This window comes from Vigna unguiculata, chromosome 1, assembly GCF_004118075.2.
Source record: "Vigna unguiculata cultivar IT97K-499-35 chromosome 1, ASM411807v1, whole genome shotgun sequence".
Classification (NCBI taxonomy): domain Eukaryota; kingdom Viridiplantae; phylum Streptophyta; class Magnoliopsida; order Fabales; family Fabaceae; genus Vigna; species Vigna unguiculata.
This window is the reverse complement of record NC_040279.1, coordinates 35293658-35314271: the sequence shown is the minus strand read 5'-3', so window position 1 is coordinate 35314271 and position 20614 is coordinate 35293658.

Below are 20614 nucleotides of genomic sequence, written 5' to 3'. Positions count from 1 at the left end.
TAATATTCAACAAAAAAAAGTTTGTAAAAAAGGTACCACTGAACATTTCTTTTTATGTCTTATCTTCGCGCATAATTTTGAAAGTATACTTTACATTTGGTTTTATTTTGTTTTGAACAAAAATGAAAGCATTTTTTCAGTACTTTCGCTGATATTTTATTCTTTTGAAAGCAAAATAATAGTTTCATATCTATTTGCAAAATTAGAATACATAAAGTCATTTTCTTTTTAAATTTAATTACGAATTTTTTAAATTTCATTTAGTTAATTAAAATGTAATGTTGAATTAACGAAATTCAATATAAATTGAGTTTTACATTACGAGAGAACTACCAACATATAATCTTTAATACATTCTTTCTAATATGTTCTTTTTATTATAGACCTTTGAAATCCTCTGATTTTCCGTCACAGTTGAAATACTTTTCTGTCTCGGTTTATTTGTTATCTTAGAATAAGAAAATATTAATTGCTTTTTCTTAATAGTATATTCAGTAATTAATATTTTAAATTACAGTACATTAGTTCTTAGTTGTACCATCTGTTTAATTACAACAAGTACCTTGACGGCTAATATGCGATGACCAAACTTTTTTATAGTTAAATTTTAGAAATTAATTCGATCATTAATTATAATTTTTTATTTATAATAATAATTATTTTAACAATTTATAAATTTTATTTTATAAATTAATATTTAAATCGATCAAAATTAATAATTTTTAATTATTAAAATTGATCGTTAACAAAAAATTATTTTTATACTTTGCGAAATAACGTGTTGCATAGAAATTTCCTTTTCCGATTAACTCCATACAAGGAGAATTAACTAAAAATGTTCTGGTATCAGAAATTAAAACCCTAATACAGTAAATACTAACTTTATGACCCACGTTATCCAAATTAAAGTTAGACCGTCCTAACTATAGTTAGTTGTTAGATTTGTTTGTCCTGAGATAAAACTTCAAATTATACCAATTTCATAACTTTTAAAACAATTACAATAAAAACAATAATACTTGTAGGTTATACAGTATTTCTATAGAAATATTTCTTAAAATTTGAGTTGAAACCTAATTTAATCAAAAACTATAGTTGTCATTAATTAATTTAAGCTTTCAACTAGAGATGGCAAATAAACCCGTGCCCGTGGGTATCACCCGAACCCGTCCCCGTTTTGACGGGGAATCCCCGCTTTGACTGGGTATGGGTATAGGTATGGGTAATACCCGAAATTTTCAACTGGGGATGGGGATGGGGATGGGGATATATATATACCCGCCCAAATACCCGTCCCCGCTTAAATTACTAAACTATTTATAATTTATTAAATAATCTAAAAAATATATATAAATAAATAATATATTTACACATAAAATATAATATAATATAATATAATATAATATAATATAATATACATATAATATATATATATATATAATAATATAATATAATATATATAATATATACGTATAAAACAAATTAATCATTTAACTAGTGAGATCTTTTATAAACAAATTTATAACATGACAAATTTATAAAAATTTAAAAAATATATATATATATATATATATATATATATATATAAAAGCATAAAATATCTACGCATATACATTAATATATATACATAATAATATAATATATATTATTATATTTATATTATTATATAATATAATATAATATATACTTAAAATAAATATATATCTATAAATATATATATATATATATATATATATATAAACATAAGATATCCACACATATAATATATATACATAATAATAATAATATAATATATAATATAATATATATAAATAATATATATATATATATATATATATATATATATATATAAACATAAGATATCCACACATATAATATATATATACATAGTAATATAATATATAATATAATATAAATATATATATATATATATATATATATATATAACATATTTCTCATTCTCTTTGTTTTTTGTTATACACTTTGTTTACTCTCTCAATTGTCTGGTTTGTTTTTCAAGATTTAATTTTGAAGGTAATTTTTCTTCTTCTTATTACATAATTTTTACTCTCTGTACATGGTTATGTTCAAATAGGTGTTCCTCAATTTCATTCTATTAATGAAATAATTTTTAGGTTACACATTTGATTATCTTTATTTATTTATTTATTTTCATGAAAATGTTTGACTCTTATTTTGTAGCTCTTTTTTTGTTACTTTGGTTATACACTTTTTTACTCTCTTTTAATTGTTTGGCTTGTTCTTTAAGGTTTAAGCAGATCTTCAAAGTACTTTTCCTTTTATCATAATCTTAATTATACATTTTTTTTTCCGTTATGTTATGTTCAAATGGATATTCTCAAATTTGGGTCACACATTTAATTATCTTTACTCCTTTATGATAATTTTATTTATTATTTATTTTTTGTTTCATGATAATGTTTAATTATTTACTATAGAGGCTTTGATGTGTACAAGAAGTTGGATATGGAACTCAAACCATCTAGGTAAGTTACTCAAATTTATTAATATTTTTTGTTAGTATTTTTTGTGAATTCTCATCTAATATTCTACATTTGGTGTTTGTAGGTGTTAAAAAATTAAAAGGAAAAGATGTTCTCATGAGTGAAAATGAATCTGATGAAGAAGGTACATTATATTCTAGTAATTAAAATTTTCAATTTCAATTATTATATCATATCTAATTTTTCATTTTTTTTCTATGTGTAGGTGGATCGAATGCAAATGAAACCACTGATCATTTGTAAAATTAATAAATATTTTGGTTATTATAAAATTTTAGTAATGTGTAATTTTTTAGCTTTTATATAATTATTTGAATTTTATTTAGTTGTTATTTGATACTTTAATTTGAGATTTATACTATTATAATATTTTTCTTAATATTTGACATCATGAAAATCAAAAAGAGTATGTTATTTTAATATTGAATATTTTGATAGTATCATGATTCCGTTGGTGTGATTTTTAAATTTTTTTTATAAAAAATATTTAATTGATATATGAAACAATAAAAAAATGGGTATGGGTATGGGTATAAGAAAATACCCGTTACCCGGTGGGGATGGGGATGGGTCAAAAGTTGTATACCCGTTGGGTTTGGGGATGGGGATGGGGATGAATTTTTATTATGGGGATGGGGATGGAATCATGATACCCGTACCCGCCCCGCCCCGTTGCCATCCCTAGTTTCAACACACTTCAATCATATTAAAGGTTCAACATTTCGAACCTAAAAGTAGTAACACTAGAGATCTATACGAGTTACACGAAAACTAAATGATAAACTGATAAATGACTTATATAGTATAATGATGTATTCCATTTCACATAATATATCGTGCAATATTTTACAATGAATATTTTTCATACATTAGTTGTTAAAATCAAACATTACCTATTTTTTGAGAATTTAGAAAAAACAAGAAGAAATCTTAAAGTGGTATTTATTTAGAATACATATGTTCCGATGAAGAGAAGGGAGTGTGGATGCATACTCATTCTTGAAAGGTCTGTTTCACATTCTGCCACCTCATTAGTATTTCCCTTATAACCGAAGCAAACATATAAATGAAGCAAGACAAAAAATATATAGTTTTTCATTCACTGGCTCATATGTAAAAAATGTGTGTACCATGGTATCTATATACTTCAAATTTACTATCACATACTAATTTTAAAAACTTAGCATGATTTTTTTTTACTAATTCGTGTATTTTAATCTTCTTGTTGTTCTAACATCATTAAAAAATATATATTTCCTGTCAATTTTATTTTAATTTTTTTTTAAAATAATACTTACAAATTTTCTTATAAAATAAATTTGTAAAAATTTATTATCACGAAGAAATTATATATCAATTAAAACTCTTAAAAAAAAAATTCTTGTAAAATTTTATAACAAATTTCATGAAATAAGAAAAGTTATAGTAATGTAATATAAAATAACTTTCTTTATTTTATTCTATTTTTTTTACTTTTATATAGATTGATGTTTGATATCATTTAAATATCAAGTTTTCAAAATAACATGTATCCACGGACTAGAAAATAATAAAATATAAAAGATACAGTAATATTTAATAAATGCATTTTAAAAATAAATTGGATATGGCATCCACAAGAAGTTAATTTTAAAATCATTATAATTATTTTTTACTATAAGAAAATTTGTATTTCTAATTATAAAAGAAGTTTTGACCATGAACTTCTTATAAGCTTAGAGTTTTAAAGAGCTTGTGGATATTAGACCAAGTTGGACTAATTAAATTTTTATTTTAACAAGTAAAATTTTTAAATTAATTTATAAGATTGGAGTCTTTAAGAGTTTGTGGAGATTAGAGGAGGTTGGACCAATTAAATATTGATTTTAATAAGTAGAAATTTTGATTATTTTTTTCATCTATTCTCCAATATGGTGGTTAAAAAAAATGAGGTGTTCCTAATGTAGGATTGAGTCTTTAGGCGCTTATTTGAATTGTTTGGAGAGTGTTATAAAACACACTTCAACCTATACAATGGGAGTTAACACTACATCTAAGAATTTTAAGTATTGTTTTGATGAATATTATATATTCATGAAACTTGATGATATGTAAATCATAGGATTTCTATAATGATATTGTTGGTTTGCATTGATATTTTTTGTATGATTTTAATTATAACATCAATGATTTTGAGTCTATAAAAAGTTGTCATATGAATAGTAACTATTTGAAAAATGTTGGGCTCTCATTATCGGGTTTACTCTTGAATATCACTTGAATGATGTATTGACACTAAACTAAGACATGAACAATGTGCACTAATTATACTAATTGTCTTATGTATGTATTAGTCACTCAAGCAGTGTGATGTAGATAAACTTAGAACTTAAGCAATAGAGAGCCTGAGATGATTTCCTTTCCTTTATAAATGTATAGCTCAAATGTTCAACAGGATGTTTAAGTGACATGACTTTGTCTTAGGTTAGATCTTAAGGTGATGGACATGTGTTTTTAATGTGTGATGACACTACTTGACACATGCGACCTAGGGCTCAAGTGTCCTAAGATGATGTTTTGGAACTTCTTTGATTTCTTCTAATGAAGTGGTGGTTCCCAAGTGTTAGCATTGAGGCACATATGATAGACACTTAAGCGACAAGATGGTCGTTAGAGTTAGGAGTTGCTCTCATATTGCATTTCATTTAAGTGACAAGTGTATCACTCAAGAAAAATTGGTGCTATTGTGTTTATTATAATAAATCACTTAAGAGATAACATATTAAAATGATGATGATATTATGTCATGCTTAATGTTTATGCATGTTTATATTTATGATATGATGTATAAAAGGTAAGATTTATTATAATGTTGTGGCTAGATATTTATATAATTGATATTTATATGCATGATATGATATACATATATAATATGCCTTTTTTATGGTCTTTTATGAATGATGAACTCCAGATAAATTGTTTAGATATGTGTATATGGATTGATACATGTGTATATAAGATTTTGTTTTGGATGAATGTCTCTGATTAGGTGGTTGCATGGTCGGTGATGAATGATGTAAAGATACCTAATGTAGTGTCATACCTTAGGTGACAATGATAAACTTAAAATTCACCTTAACAAAAGTATATGACTTCATTGTTACATAATCAGGTAGACATGATTTCAAGTGGTAAGAAACTAAAGGAGAGTTATATCTAATTTGGTATAACAAGTATATATCTAACTTGACAATAGTATACATCTAGCTTAATAGAAAATATTTTGTTGTCACATTAACATCAAGAACATAGATCAATTAAGGTCTAATGAATTCAAGACATGTTAAGTGTTATCTTTTGATTAGACTTTGTTTATCTTGATTTTATGATTTTTTGAAAGATGTCGTATTTAGTCATTGTAACTAAATATGAATTCATTTACATTCATATACATGATAAATGTGTATAATAAATAAAATATGATGATGTAAATTGCTTGTATTGATGATTACATATATGATGTTATATTTTCATTAACTCATGTATATTTTTGCAATAATCATAGCAAAAATTGTTTAAAAATTAGACTTATCAACTATTACGTAATCCACTATATTAAAAGCATAGTCAATTATATCTTCATATATATTTTATAAAGATATAATTGAGCATTATGTGAATATTTATCTATATTTATCTTTTCATTTACTACAATAAAATAAACAACTAATTAAAATTATTATATATATATATATATATATATATATTCTTCAATTATATAAATTACACTTATTATAAACATTTTACTTCAAATATGTTCACTCTATTTTAATTTGAATAACCTCCTTTTTTACTCTCTATTTTTTTTTTCTGATTTATTACAATTGTCCTCTGCACCTCAATCCAAATAATGTATAAAATTTAATATCATTAAAATTTCACTTCTATTTGACTGTTAACTTTTTATTTGTATTTTCAAATATTATTAAAAGAAAATTTATTGAAACACATCTTATTTTTCTTTTAATTTATTTTGGTCAACCAAAGAATATATAGTTATTAGAATTCATGTATTTATATCTTTAAAAAATTATTACATGAGTATTGAAGCATTTTTGTGTTTAATATTTTAAATTAAAATATGATATTATAATACATGTATTCTGCATTTGATTAATTACTGTAGTGAATTATAAGACTAGAGTTTTGTTTTAGTATCTGATCTAAAAAAAACTATTCAATATCTCATACTCAGTCTTGTGTTTATCTCTGTGAAACTTGGTTGAAAGAATTTGATTGAGTATGTAGGAATCTATAGAGGGTCCCTTGAACACAGAAGCCACGGAACCTAATTTGTCGTTTTCTGGGAGTTGAATATGAATAAAAAATAATAAAAAGAAAATAAAAGTAATAACATTGATTCACATGTCTCAAAACTCAGAACTGAAATATGTGACAGTAGATGAGACTTCTGGCACATGGGTCCCATTTTTCTATTAACTCTCTTTCTCTCTTTTTTAACATTTTTTGTTGGATAAAGAGAGGCACGCCGGCACGCGAGCCTCACCATCAATCTCACGTGACTTCTTATATCGAGACGAGGGCTTTTTTTTTTTTTTTCTTCGTCTAATATCAAACATTTTTATTTTTATGCACCTATTTTTACTTTTAATATCTTCTCATGCAATTTGTTACAAGTTAATGTAAGAATATTTGTTAATTTTGAATTTTAATAATTAATTTAATTTTTTATTAGATTTAATTATTTTAATAATCATTAAAAATTAATTAATATAGTGAAGATGATAAAAAAGAATTCAAATTAAAATAATTACATTTTTTACATAGATAATTGTTAAAATATCACTTTTTTACATAAATAATGATAAGTTGAAATATATGTATATATTTATAGAAATTATTCTATGTTAGTTTTATATTATATAAAGAATAAAATAAAAGGAATAATAGTAATTTTTTAAGATTACATGTACTTCTAGTATATTTACAGAAGAATTATAAAAATATGAACATATTTTGTTACTTTTATCTCTCAAGGTAAAATTCATAATTATGATATATTAGAAAATAAATGGTTTTACAACCATTCAAAATTATAGTATTATAACCAATATATACAAAAATTTAAATTTATAATTAAATTAAAACTTTTTTTAATAAAATACGAAACTAAAAATATATTGGTTTTAATATATATATATATATATAGCTAAATTATTTATACTAAATAAAAGATATATCACCTAATTGAATTAAGTATCTAAAAGGTCCTACTTTGACATTATTCAACATCATCTGGAGTGATATTATAATGATATGATGATTCCTGCACACAGTTTGAAGAAAAATAAATAATAATAAGAATAATGATGACTATTCTTTTGGCTTTTGGATTATATGGGTATATGTATATTCATATTCATCAACACTAAAAAGCAGAATCTCATCCTCCTCGCATCTAACCAATCTAACTTATTTGGTGAAGTATCTTGTACAATCCTATAAATAAATAAATATTGGTTTCCATAAAAGAATGGAGAAGTATGATTTACAAAAATAAAAATTAATTTTAAACGCAAAAATGAAAAAGGAAAGTGCAAAAGATATAATCTTTTATATTATATTATATAATTTAATATACACAATTTATAATATAAAAAATATTTTAATATATTTTAAAATATTAATAATTAAATATAATATTAAAATAAAAAATTAATAAGAAATAAATTTACTTTTTTCTTTTCTATTATTTTCATATATTGTCGTCTAATTCAAATAATCTCATCTTATTCTCGTCTTGATCTGTTTCCATCTCTTAAGTTAACTCTAACCAATTATAATTTAGAAAATAAAAAACCTGGTAAATAGAATTTAGTTGCTATGTCTAAAGTGAAAATAAGAAGAGAAAATAGAGTAATGGTATAATAAGAAAATAAAAGTAAAGATGAAAAAATGTCTAACAAGAAAAAAAACAACTTATAATAAAGTATTTAATAAAAAATATGATTATGATCTTTATTTCCTTTTCAAAATTATTAAGTATTAAGTTAACATATTTATATAATAATAATAATATCTATGGATGTATTATGAAATTTCAGAATTATATTATCAGATAAAAATATTTGTTAATAAATGTCTGCACTAAAACAATTCTAAAAGAAATCTGAGTTGATGTCTTATTTATGCTAAAATTTATAAGATCATCTTTCTATTTTTAAATTCTCAACAACTATCCAAAAATGTCATTCTAAATATTATAATTTTGAAATGTTAAGAATATATATATATATATATATATATATATATATATATATATATATATAAAAAAACTATGAGTACATCGGTTATACGTAACAAATAATAAATACCATTCTTTCCAAGAAGATTTGTACAATACATGATAATTTTTACCATTAACAATTAAAGTAGATAACAAATATCACAAAAGCAAGAAGAAATTTTTGTTATATATTTATTAAACAGTTGGTGTGCAATAAAATTTTAAGATAGAGTATTTACAATTGTTAGGAGTAGATTTTATTCACTCAATTCTCATGCATTCACAAACATCTAGATTCCATATTCATGTCAAATCAACTCACAAGGGTACTAAAATCATATTCCTAATGACTTTGAACCTATAATAACTCATCAAAGTCCAATCCATTGATCATCAATAAGCAAGCATGCATTAAGCTTAAGAGTTTTAAGATTACTAATGAATCATGTTCTATCCCTAGATACAAGCTCCATTAGGTACTCAATTTCCATTTTAGATTCGAAAGACATTTTCCAATACCTCAAGAATCACAAACAAGTCACGGGTGAGCAAGCCACAACAAGCATTAGGCATAAATATAGAAAAACATATGTATTGAAGAATCTAGGGGTTTACAAATAGAAGAGATAGGGAAAAAAATGGAAACCAAAGAGAAGATGTAAGCCATTTTCCAAGGTTTTTGACAGTTGTTCCATGCTCTAATTGCACCTCCCCATCACATCAACATCTTCAATTCGTAAATCCTCTCTCTCATCAACCTCAAAAGGGGAAAAATACCATGGATGGAGATTGAAAACCCAAGGAGGAGTGGGAGAGCTTCCCAAACAACCTCCAAGGGCCTCTCTCAGTCGCTCTAAGTGGAGAGAAATCGTGGGAGGAAGAGAATCCCCACAAAGCCTCACGAGAAACATGTTTACATACCAATTTTCGACATATGAGTGTCATCACATTTGGACGTCATCCCAACACCGTTGGCCCTATCAGTAAAACTACAAAACAAGCAACTCCAAAGAGTCACCACCCGATGACACTTCTCCACCGCCAGCCCTGTCGGCCATCGCCTCGTAGCACTTCTCCATTGCTCGATGCTCTGCAGCTGATTCTCATTTTTGACTTTGTAGTGCTATGAGCGATCCCTTGGCGCCCAACATGGATATTTGCCTCAAAATCAACATTTAATTGTCCATTCATGCTCCCTTTAGTTCTTCTTTATCTTTCTCAATCACAAATATTTCTTATTAACTTATTTAACACACTCAAATAGAGATCAAAGGTAAAATGTACTTATTTAACACAATTATTTAAACGTGTTTTTGATATAGCATAATAAATGTACTTTGAAAGTACAATAAAGAAACAATACCAAAAGTCCAATAGAGAATAAGTTCTCTATTTTATGTTTTATAACATAAAAAAAAGTTTATGAGCCAAAAATAATGTATGAAACTACACTTAGTTACTCATAGTTTAATTTAAATACCAAACCAAGATATTAATTAATTCAAACTTCACTATCAATTTAAAAGTCCATATATAATTAGTATAGTCCAAACTAACAACATGAAATTCAAGAGCAAACATTCATGAAATTACTAATCTCATATTCAACTTCTATCAAAATCTCAATTCAATTCAAATGAAAAAGTTATGTTAACTTCCTTTACATCTATATTGAAACCTTTTATTCTGAAACTTTTTAAATAATTAAACTAGAGACTAAATAGAATTAGAAAGTCGTAACTTACTTCAAGAAAACACGATTTACAACTAAAAACACATACAACATTAAATTGGTATAGATAAATTTACTTAGTTCAAATCTCTAAAACTTATTGCTATTTAAAGATTTTCTTGTAATGAATGATCATGTTTTTATTGATTTTTTACTAATAATTTTGTTATGGATAAATTTTTATTACTCACTTTATTTCAATTTTATCTTATTTTTATCATTTAAATATTTATAATAATTTTTTTGTACTAATTTAGAGATACTCTATTGCAATATAAACAAAATGGAAAGTATAGTTTCAATAATGTACAAGAGAAAGTCAAAAGTCAGAACCTTTATAAAAAATTAAAATTTGTAATAGAGTAATATTAGTAAACAAAATTAAAGTTTAAAGAAAAGAAAAACTGTTGCAAAAGCCCTACATCTATTTAAGGTCATCCAAAATTTGAAGTTCAACCAAATCAGATCAATTTATATATGACTGCATTTTTTATTATATGATAAAAGCAATATGGTATGAAATTGAAGATTGTATAATACAAATTACTTAACTCTTTACTGTTATGCATATTTAACTGTTGTAATTTTCTAACTTGAGACTCATGAATACATATATGTTGTTTTATTTAATACTTTTTGTTTCTTGATTTATATACTATTTAACGACGCAATAATTTTTCTTAGAAACTATTCTTAGTGACTAATCATTAAAATGTAAATGGAATCCCAATCACAAGTTACCATATACATACAAGATTATTAAGTTTTGTTAGATATAGTGATGAATAAGAATAAGTGGAAGAGGAAGTGAAATTCCGTAAGAAGCCCATTAAGAAACTGAAGTTGGGCTGGGCCGAAAAGAGTGGGGTCTAAAATGAGATAGCGTGATGTCCCACGTGACAATGTTTTGGAGTCTAAGGTTCTGGACGAGAAATCATAAAGAAATTGATTTTTACTACTAAATTTTAACTACTTTATTTTATAATATGATGCGATATTTTTTAAGTGATTTTAAAATATTAAGAACAAGAAAATGGAAAAATGAAAAATATCATTGTTCAAGTAAATGCGATATTATTTTAAGAACAAGTTGTTAAAATTTAGTAGTCAAAATATCATTGTTCAAATCATAAACATGATGAAGTGGTAGCCATAAGAGGTAGGACCATCATACATACATACATAGGTTGTTCCAACGTTCAAAATCCTACTCCACGCAACTCTCCTTTGGAAAGAAACTATCTACTTCACCTGTAATAATGATTTCTATAGTAGTGTTTCACCAAAACAACCCACTCCATATTTTTATTAAACATCGTGGTCCTTCCCTATTTTATAACTTTTTCTATTATATTTTTTATCTCCATTATTATTATCTTTTTGGTAAACAAATATTGCCCACCAAGGTTATGGTAGATTTGACCCAAACGTTACAAAATAAAACTGTAAAATGACACCTTAAGATAGTGGTGGAACACATTTATATAACCTAAATTGAATTGATCATAAGCTTCTCCTACCTGTGGCAGCAAAGAGATGAGTGAGATGGGTAGAGAAAAAGTTGAGAGGATGAAAAATAAAATAAAGTAGACTCTTACCTTGAATACAAAAGACAAATATAACACAATCATTTTATTATAACAATGATGATGTTAAAGTTAACAAAGTCGCATACATGGATTATATTTAATATCTCAATAATAATAGTTGTAAGAGTACGCCGTTGAAGTTTGGAACTCATGATGTTTTGTGTAATTTTTAGCCAAGTCAAAAATATTTAAAGCTACAACTACAATTTTCTTCAAAATTTTGCTTTCTAATAAGTGAGTAACCTTGGTGCACCATAAATATGATAAAAAAAAAAAACTGAACTTACCAAGTATCAAAGAAAAAATTAGTGTGGAAGTTATTATACAAAAGGTATCTTGATATTTTATTCAGGTTTTTTGGTTGGAACATTCATAAGTGTCTTTATTAATATGGAAAGTTGATTTTTATAAATGTTGGAAGTTTCGTGCCGAATATATAAGTAGGTGCAAATCTCACCTTACAAATCAGTTTTATAGAGTTGAGTTAGATTTAAAGTCAATTTTTTAACATGATATCAAAGTTATTCCTAAAGCTTATCCTAGCCAAGTTTAATGTTTGTTGGACATATTTTTATACTCACTGTTAGGCCACTATCGGAACATTCATTAATATCTAGTTTCACACTCGAGATGTATATATCACACTGAGAGGAGGTGTGTTGAAAGTCTTACATGAAATAGAGATAAGACCAATTTAAAATAAGTAAATGAGTGTAAAATTGACTTAGACTTAAAGTTTACTTCTTAACAATAAATGACATTTTATATCGCTTAAAATTTATATAAACTCCCTATATATCTTTATGTATAAGTAAATAAAATGTGCTTTTTCATCTAAAATTTCATATCATTTTGTTGAATTCATATGTTATATTTTGTCGGTCATATAGTTAATCTTTAAGATCGACAAATAATCTAATAAATTACCCACAATATTGGTTAGTTTTCATATTTTTCATTGTATCAATCCAACTAGTGACTTAGGAGCATAAATACAAAAATAATCTCACTAGTTACTTGTTTAATAATTTATAGTTTATATAAGAAACCAATAGATTGATGAAGATAAGGACTTCTCATAATTTTTTCAAACCACAATCTAATCTAAAAACGCAAGATATAAGATTAGTGGAAAAGAATGAGATAAAATGCAAAATTTAACACATTATTACATATCCAATATTTTTTTTATAAACTCCGTTGATTTTCGGTATATAAACTAGGTTCAATCGCGTTTAACGGCCTCAAAAAAATTGGTAATATTTAAACTAAAAGAAACTTTATAAGTGAGCACTTCTAATTCCTAAAATTTTCTTATTCACTTTCTATTGATCTTGAAATTAACTTTTCAAAATACATTTTCTATATTTCAAAAAAAATCATTTTAAAATAAATGAGGTGCGGAAGAGAAAATAGTAAGATATAAAAAGTTGAAACTTTTATAACTGGTTTGAAACACACCATTTAGAGTAAAATATAAAAGAAATAAAAACTTATGCTAATCTTAGGAATTTAAGGAAATAACTCTTTAAACGTTTTGAAACATATGACTCAATATAATGCTGCCGCAGTAATAATATATACATATCTGTTTTGTAATATAATAATTGTAGTTGCCTTGGTCAATATCAAGTATAAACAGCATAACAACAGAGACCTATATTTTATCTCTCTTTTTTTCTTAATAGTTAGTTGATTATTTAAAGAATGAGTCACGAGAAAGATTTTTGTGCACACAAGAGGGGACGAAGAGATCAAGATGTGAAGTAAATAAGAGATGGAGAAAATTTCAAAGCATGCAAATACAAGCCGAAGACCCGATTTGTTTTTATTGTTGAAAGAAGAAATGTAGGGTTGAATGTTGAAGACCCTGATTATATAGGGCCTAATATTAGCCCAAAATGCCACATCATTATCACAACAACTAGATGAGCCTTTAAATGAAGTGAATCAATGCGGATCGGTGGGTTAACCATCTACTTTGACCCATCAAGTTCAACATCTTTTACGTTCTTACTTAAAATAACATCTTTGGTTGCAACTTTGTAATTAATAATTCAATATTCAATCTCAATATTTTGTTAAGAAATCCAAAATATTAAACTAGTTTTACTTTCACATTATTTACTTTATTAAAAGCAATTGTATTTAACTTTGTTTCCATGCATTCAATACTTTCATATTGTTTCAATGTGTAATTTAAATATATATTTATTCTTCAACTCTCTAATGTATTTTTTTTAAAGATAAAAACTGTGAAGTTATAAACTTTAAAATAAGTAATACCCTACAGAATTAATCTACTTTTGAGAAATTATTATTTTTTATGAATTAGTTAAATTCAAATACACTAAAAATATAATATTTTGCATCATCACTTAAATATGAACTATCGTATAAGTTAAAATTTTTAATTTTTATATATTTTAAAATTAGGGTTAAATATGTTTTTTGTCCTTTAATTTTCAGCGAAAATTAAAATTAGTCTATCTTCAAAACTTTGACCCAACTTAGTCATCTAACTTTAGAGATGTGTGAATTTAGTCTTTTAACTAAATTTTGTTATATTTGAGTTGTTTACACAATTGATATATTTTTACTTCAATATTAATTAAGAAACTATCATGAAACGCGTTCAAAACATAAAAATTTAACACAATTTAATTAAAAAGACTAAATTTAAGCATTTATAACATTGAAGAAGTGAATTAGACCAAAATTTTATAAATAGACTAATTTTAATTTTAACTAAAAATTAAAAGATAAAAACATATTTAACCCTTAAAAATAACATCTAAGATGAATTCTAATTATTTCATAATATACAAAATAAAAAGTCAATCAAACTCGTTTTCAAACTTCACTGTCATGTAAAAATCACTGCTATATATCCATTAAAAAAAACAATAGTTTTCACTTAAAAAATTACTACTATTTAAATTAATATTCTGTCTTTAATAAAAAAATGTTGACAATTCATTATATTCTCTCTTTTGTGAAGAATAGTTTAAAACTGGGTAGATAGTAAAGTTGAAGTGTAGAGACAGATATAACAAAGTGTAGAGAAAATGGAAAGAAACGAAGAATAGAATAGGAACAGAGTGAAGTGAATAGAATCTTTCAAAAACAGTTGTCATGGCTGTAACGTAACACCCACCTAAATCCAAAAACTCAACGGCTACGGAAAGCAACACTCTTCTCTTCTTCTCACTAGTACAGAGTGGAAAGAAAGGTCACACACTCATACTAAGTAAAATTATTCACTGCTTTCTTTCTTCTTCTTCATTTTCTTTAACCAAGATTATATAAATTAAATATCATTAACTTCATTCATTTTATAAAAAGACGTTTGTTTTTGCTTTTATATCTCAGTTGAATTTTGGATTTCTATGTTTTGGCCTCTACCTTTCAACTCTGTCGAAAATAACATGTTTTCATTCTCTTTGGTGCTGAAATGAAACCTGAAATTACACTTTTTCTTTGACAGAAACCCACTACTCATCATTGTTTTTGTTATAATAATATTAAAAATGGATCCTCTGCTATTTTTGAAACTGCATAACTGAAAAAAGGTGATGTGATGTAAAATACTCAAATACGATTAATTGATTTAGTTTTTTTAAAACTATTAAATGTAATGTCATAAAACTAGAAAGAATCCAAATTTGATATATTAAGGCGCGCTCTTTTTTGGTGAATCCAAATTGCTTACGTAGGCATTAGGTGTTGTTTACTAGCCTCCATGTTCATTATTTGGTGGGTTGGTGCTAAACTTTTCTACTTTAGTGACCAATAAATTAATTAAATAAATTTAATTTGTTTAGCTTAAATATCCCATGCTCGAAACAAATGTTTGGGCATCCACCATGAGAGAAGTGGCCCCACTTCAAGATTCCTTGTTCTATGTTTTTTGTTTTCTCATTTAAGAATTTCATGTTGGGAAAGAAAAAGAGTACATTGATGGTCCCCCACGCCAACGACGAGAAAGAAAGAGATTCATGAGCACTGTGATTAACATTGGTTTAGGACGTGTAAAGTTCTATCTACCAAAATTACGAACATCTAAAGTAGACCTCATTCAATCATGGCAAAACAAAAAATAATTCAAAATAAAAGTAAAGAAATAACGATTATTCTGTCTTTGAATACCAATAAGATATGATAATTGGAAAGAAAGATGCAATATTTGTCAAAAGTTTTACAACACAACCCCTCCAACGTTGCCTTAACCTTCACGTCTTCTTTAATACTGATACTAAACCTGTGTGTTCCTTCCCTTTCTTTTCCCTTTCACTTCAAACATAGACTTATTCACGTATTTATTTGCCTGCGAAATCTTGACTTGGTCCTTCTCTTCTAACTTCAAAACAACGTTAAAAGTTGCTTAATTCGTTTCTAGTTTTGTTTTTAGGTTTTACTCTAACATTGCTTTTAAAATTGAAAATTACGGTTTTCTATTTATTACTAATACTTTTTGTGCAAACAACGTAATAAAAAAAAAGTAGTATGTAATTACACCAAATTTGCCAACTTGTTCAATCTAAACTAATTCAACTGTACCTTGTATCTTAATCTGTAAGGATTATTACAATGGAAACAAACATATTTATCAAAATTATTCGCTGTGTCTACACAATCTTTAAACCAAAGCACGTAAAGATAATCACGTGAATTCATATAATTGCAGGAACCATAAAATATTATAAATAGAACTATTTGTTTTTTTTTTTAATTATTACTATTTTATGTAATTATCTATTTTTTTTCAGCAAGAAATGATTTCGTTGGCTTATGTACAATATGTATTATTTAATGTATCGCGTGATGAATAAATATGTATTTTGTAGATCTATTTTTATCTGATCGTGTTTAAAGAAAAACAATAGCTCGATAGAGTTTTATGTACATTTCCCAGATTCAAATTACACTAAAAAAAAAGAGTGAAATAAATTTTTTAACAAAAGGCGAAGAAACATTGCACTTCGCATACAACAATTTGTCCTGTATCTGACTAATCTTTAATTTTAGATATAGTTTTTAGACGTTTAAAACGTTTAGAGATTAAGTTTTTTACAATCTCTATATATTCTATGGTCTATTGCAATTTTAATAAGAGTTAAATATGTTGTTGATTCTTTAATTTTTAGTGAAAATTAGAATTAGTATTTTTTGAAAATTTTGAACCAATTTAATTCTTCAACGATTTAAATGCGTGAATTTGGCCTTTTTAACCAAATTTTATTAAGTTTATTTGATGTTTTAAAAACATTTTATCATAGTATCTTAGGTTATTTATTCCGTTTGACACATTTTCGTTTCAATATTAACCGAGAAACACATTTGAAATGTCAAATAAATTTACAAAAAATTGATTTAAAAGACCAAATATATGCATTTCTAAATATGAGAGACTAAATTGATTCAAAATTTTCAAAAAAGACTAATTTTAATTTTGACTAAAAATTGAAAGACCAAAAATATATTTAACCATTTTAATAATTTTAAAGACGAAATCAAAGTTATCGTAATATTTCAGATTATTTTTCTTTTAAATGATATCTGAGATTAGGGATGGCAACGGGGCGGGGCGGGTACGGGTATCATGATCCCATCCCCATCCCCATAATAAAAATTCATCCCCATCCCCATCCCCAAACCCAACGGGTATACAACTTTTGACCCATCCCCATCCCCACCGGGTAACGGGTATTTTCTTATACCCATACCCATACCCATTTTTTTATTGTTCCATATATCAATTAAATATTTTTTATAAAAAAAATTTAAAAATCACACCAACGGAATCATGATACTATCAAAATATTCAATATTAAAATAACATACTCTTTTTGATTTTCATGATGTCAAATATTAAGAAAAATATTATAATAGTATAAATCTCAAATTAAAGTATCAAATAACAACTAAATAAAATTCAAATAATTATATAAAAGCTAAAAAATTACACATTACTAAAATTTTATAATAACCAAAATATTTATTAATTTTACAAATGATCAGTGGTTTCATTTGCATTCGATCCACCTACACATAGAAAAAAAATGAAAAATTAGATATGATATAATAATTGAAATTGAAAATTTTAATTACTAGAATATAATGTACCTTCTTCATCAGATTCATTTTCACTCATGAGAACATCTTTTCCTTTTAATTTTTTAACACCTACAAACACCAAATGTAGAATATTAGATGAGAATTCACAAAAAATACTAACAAAAAATATTAATAAATTTGAGTAACTTACCTAGATGGTTTGAGTTCCATATCCAACTTCTTGTACACATCAAAGCCTCTATAGTAAATAATTAAACATTATCATGAAACAAAAAATAAATAATAAATAAAATTATCATAAAGGAGTAAAGATAATTAAATGTGTGACCCAAATTTGAGAATATCCATTTGAACATAACATAACGGAAAAAAAAAATGTATAATTAAGATTATGATAAAAGGAAAAGTACCTTGAAGATCTGCTTAAACCTTAAAGAACAAGCCAAACAATTAAAAGAGAGTAAAAAAGTGTATAACCAAAGTAACAAAAAGAAGAGCTACAAAATAAGAGTCAAACATTTTCATGAAAATAAATAAATAAATAAAGATAATCAAATGTGTAACCTAAAAATTATTTCATTAATAGAATGAAATTGAGGAACACCTATTTGAACATAACCATGTACAGAGAGTAAAAATTATGTAATAAGAAGAAGAAAAATTACCTTCAAAATTAAATCTTGAAAAACAAACCAGACAATTGAGAGAGTAAACAAAGTGTATAACAAAAAACAAAGAGAATGAGAAATATGTTATATATATATATATATATATATATATATATATATATATATATATATATATTATATTATATTATATTATATTATATTACTATGTATATATATATTATATGTGTGGATATCTTATGTTTATATATATATATATATATATATAATTATTTATATATATTATATATATATATATATTATTATTATGTATATATATTATATGTGTGGATATCTTATGTTTATATATATATATATATATATATATATATATATATATATATATTTATAGATATATATTTATTTTAAGTATATATTATATTATATTATATAATAATATAAATATAATAATATATATTATATTATTATGTATATATATTATATGTATATGCGTAGATATTTTATGCTTTTATATATATATATATATATATATATATATATTTCTTTTAAATTTTTATAAATTTGTCATGTTATAAATTTGTTTATAAAAGATCTCACTAGTTAAATGATTAATTTGTTTTATACGTATATATTATATATATTATATTATATTATTATATATATATATATATTATATGTATATTATATTATATTATATTATATTATATTATATTATATTATATTATATTTTATGTGTAAATATATTATTTATTTATATATATTTTTTAGATTATTTAATAAATTATAAATAGTTTAGTAATTTAAGCGGGGACGGGTATTTGGGCGGGTATATATATATCCCCATCCCCATCCCCATCCCCAGTTGAAAATTTCGGGTATTACCCATACCTATACCCATACCCAGTCAAAGCGGGGATTCCCCGTCAAAACGGGGACGGGTTCGGGTGATACCCACGGACACGGGTTTATTTGCCATCTCTATCTGAGATGATTCAATTTACTTGAAATTTGAAACTAAACTAGAACACGTGTTTTTTTTTCCTTTATTTTATCAGCACTAGGAGAAGTTCATGTGTTTCACTTCAGTGTATTTGTTGATATTAATGAAATAAAAGAATTTGTTCCATCTTTATACTTTAACCAAATACACTTCCTGTTTCTATGCTTATAAAACTATATCTTTTAATATATTATTTTTAATTTCTCTTAATTCCTAAAATTTTAAATGGTATGGGGAATTAAAAGAGATAAAAAATATTGTATATGTAATAATTCAAATTTAGGTTATTTAGGTTAACTCGATTTGAATGGGTTTAAACTAATTTAACTTAATATAACCTGATTCAACATAATTTGGGGCACGTCGTGACATGAGTTGCTTTTGATAAAATTAAGACCACATTTTTTTATCTACAAATATTTGTTATTATATATTTTTGTTAGTGGGAGAAATTAAATTTACAATCTCTTCCTCTTTCCCTTCAAAATCAACCTTATTACTCCTAAATATTAATAGACAAAGTTGAATCCATAATTTCTCTTACATTCCCTTCCAATTTTACTATTAAGTTATTTTACAGACCAAACTTTGATTGTATGGGGTTATCTTTATTTATAATTGATTTCTCCTTTATAAAAGTAAAAATTCAATTTCGGCTTCGTGTAATTTTTTTTCTTTCTTTATTTATTTGTTACAACAATGTCATATTGGAGAGATAGTCTTTTACAACTGTCTCGGTTTGTTTTTAACTAACATTTAACTATAAATCATTGACTCC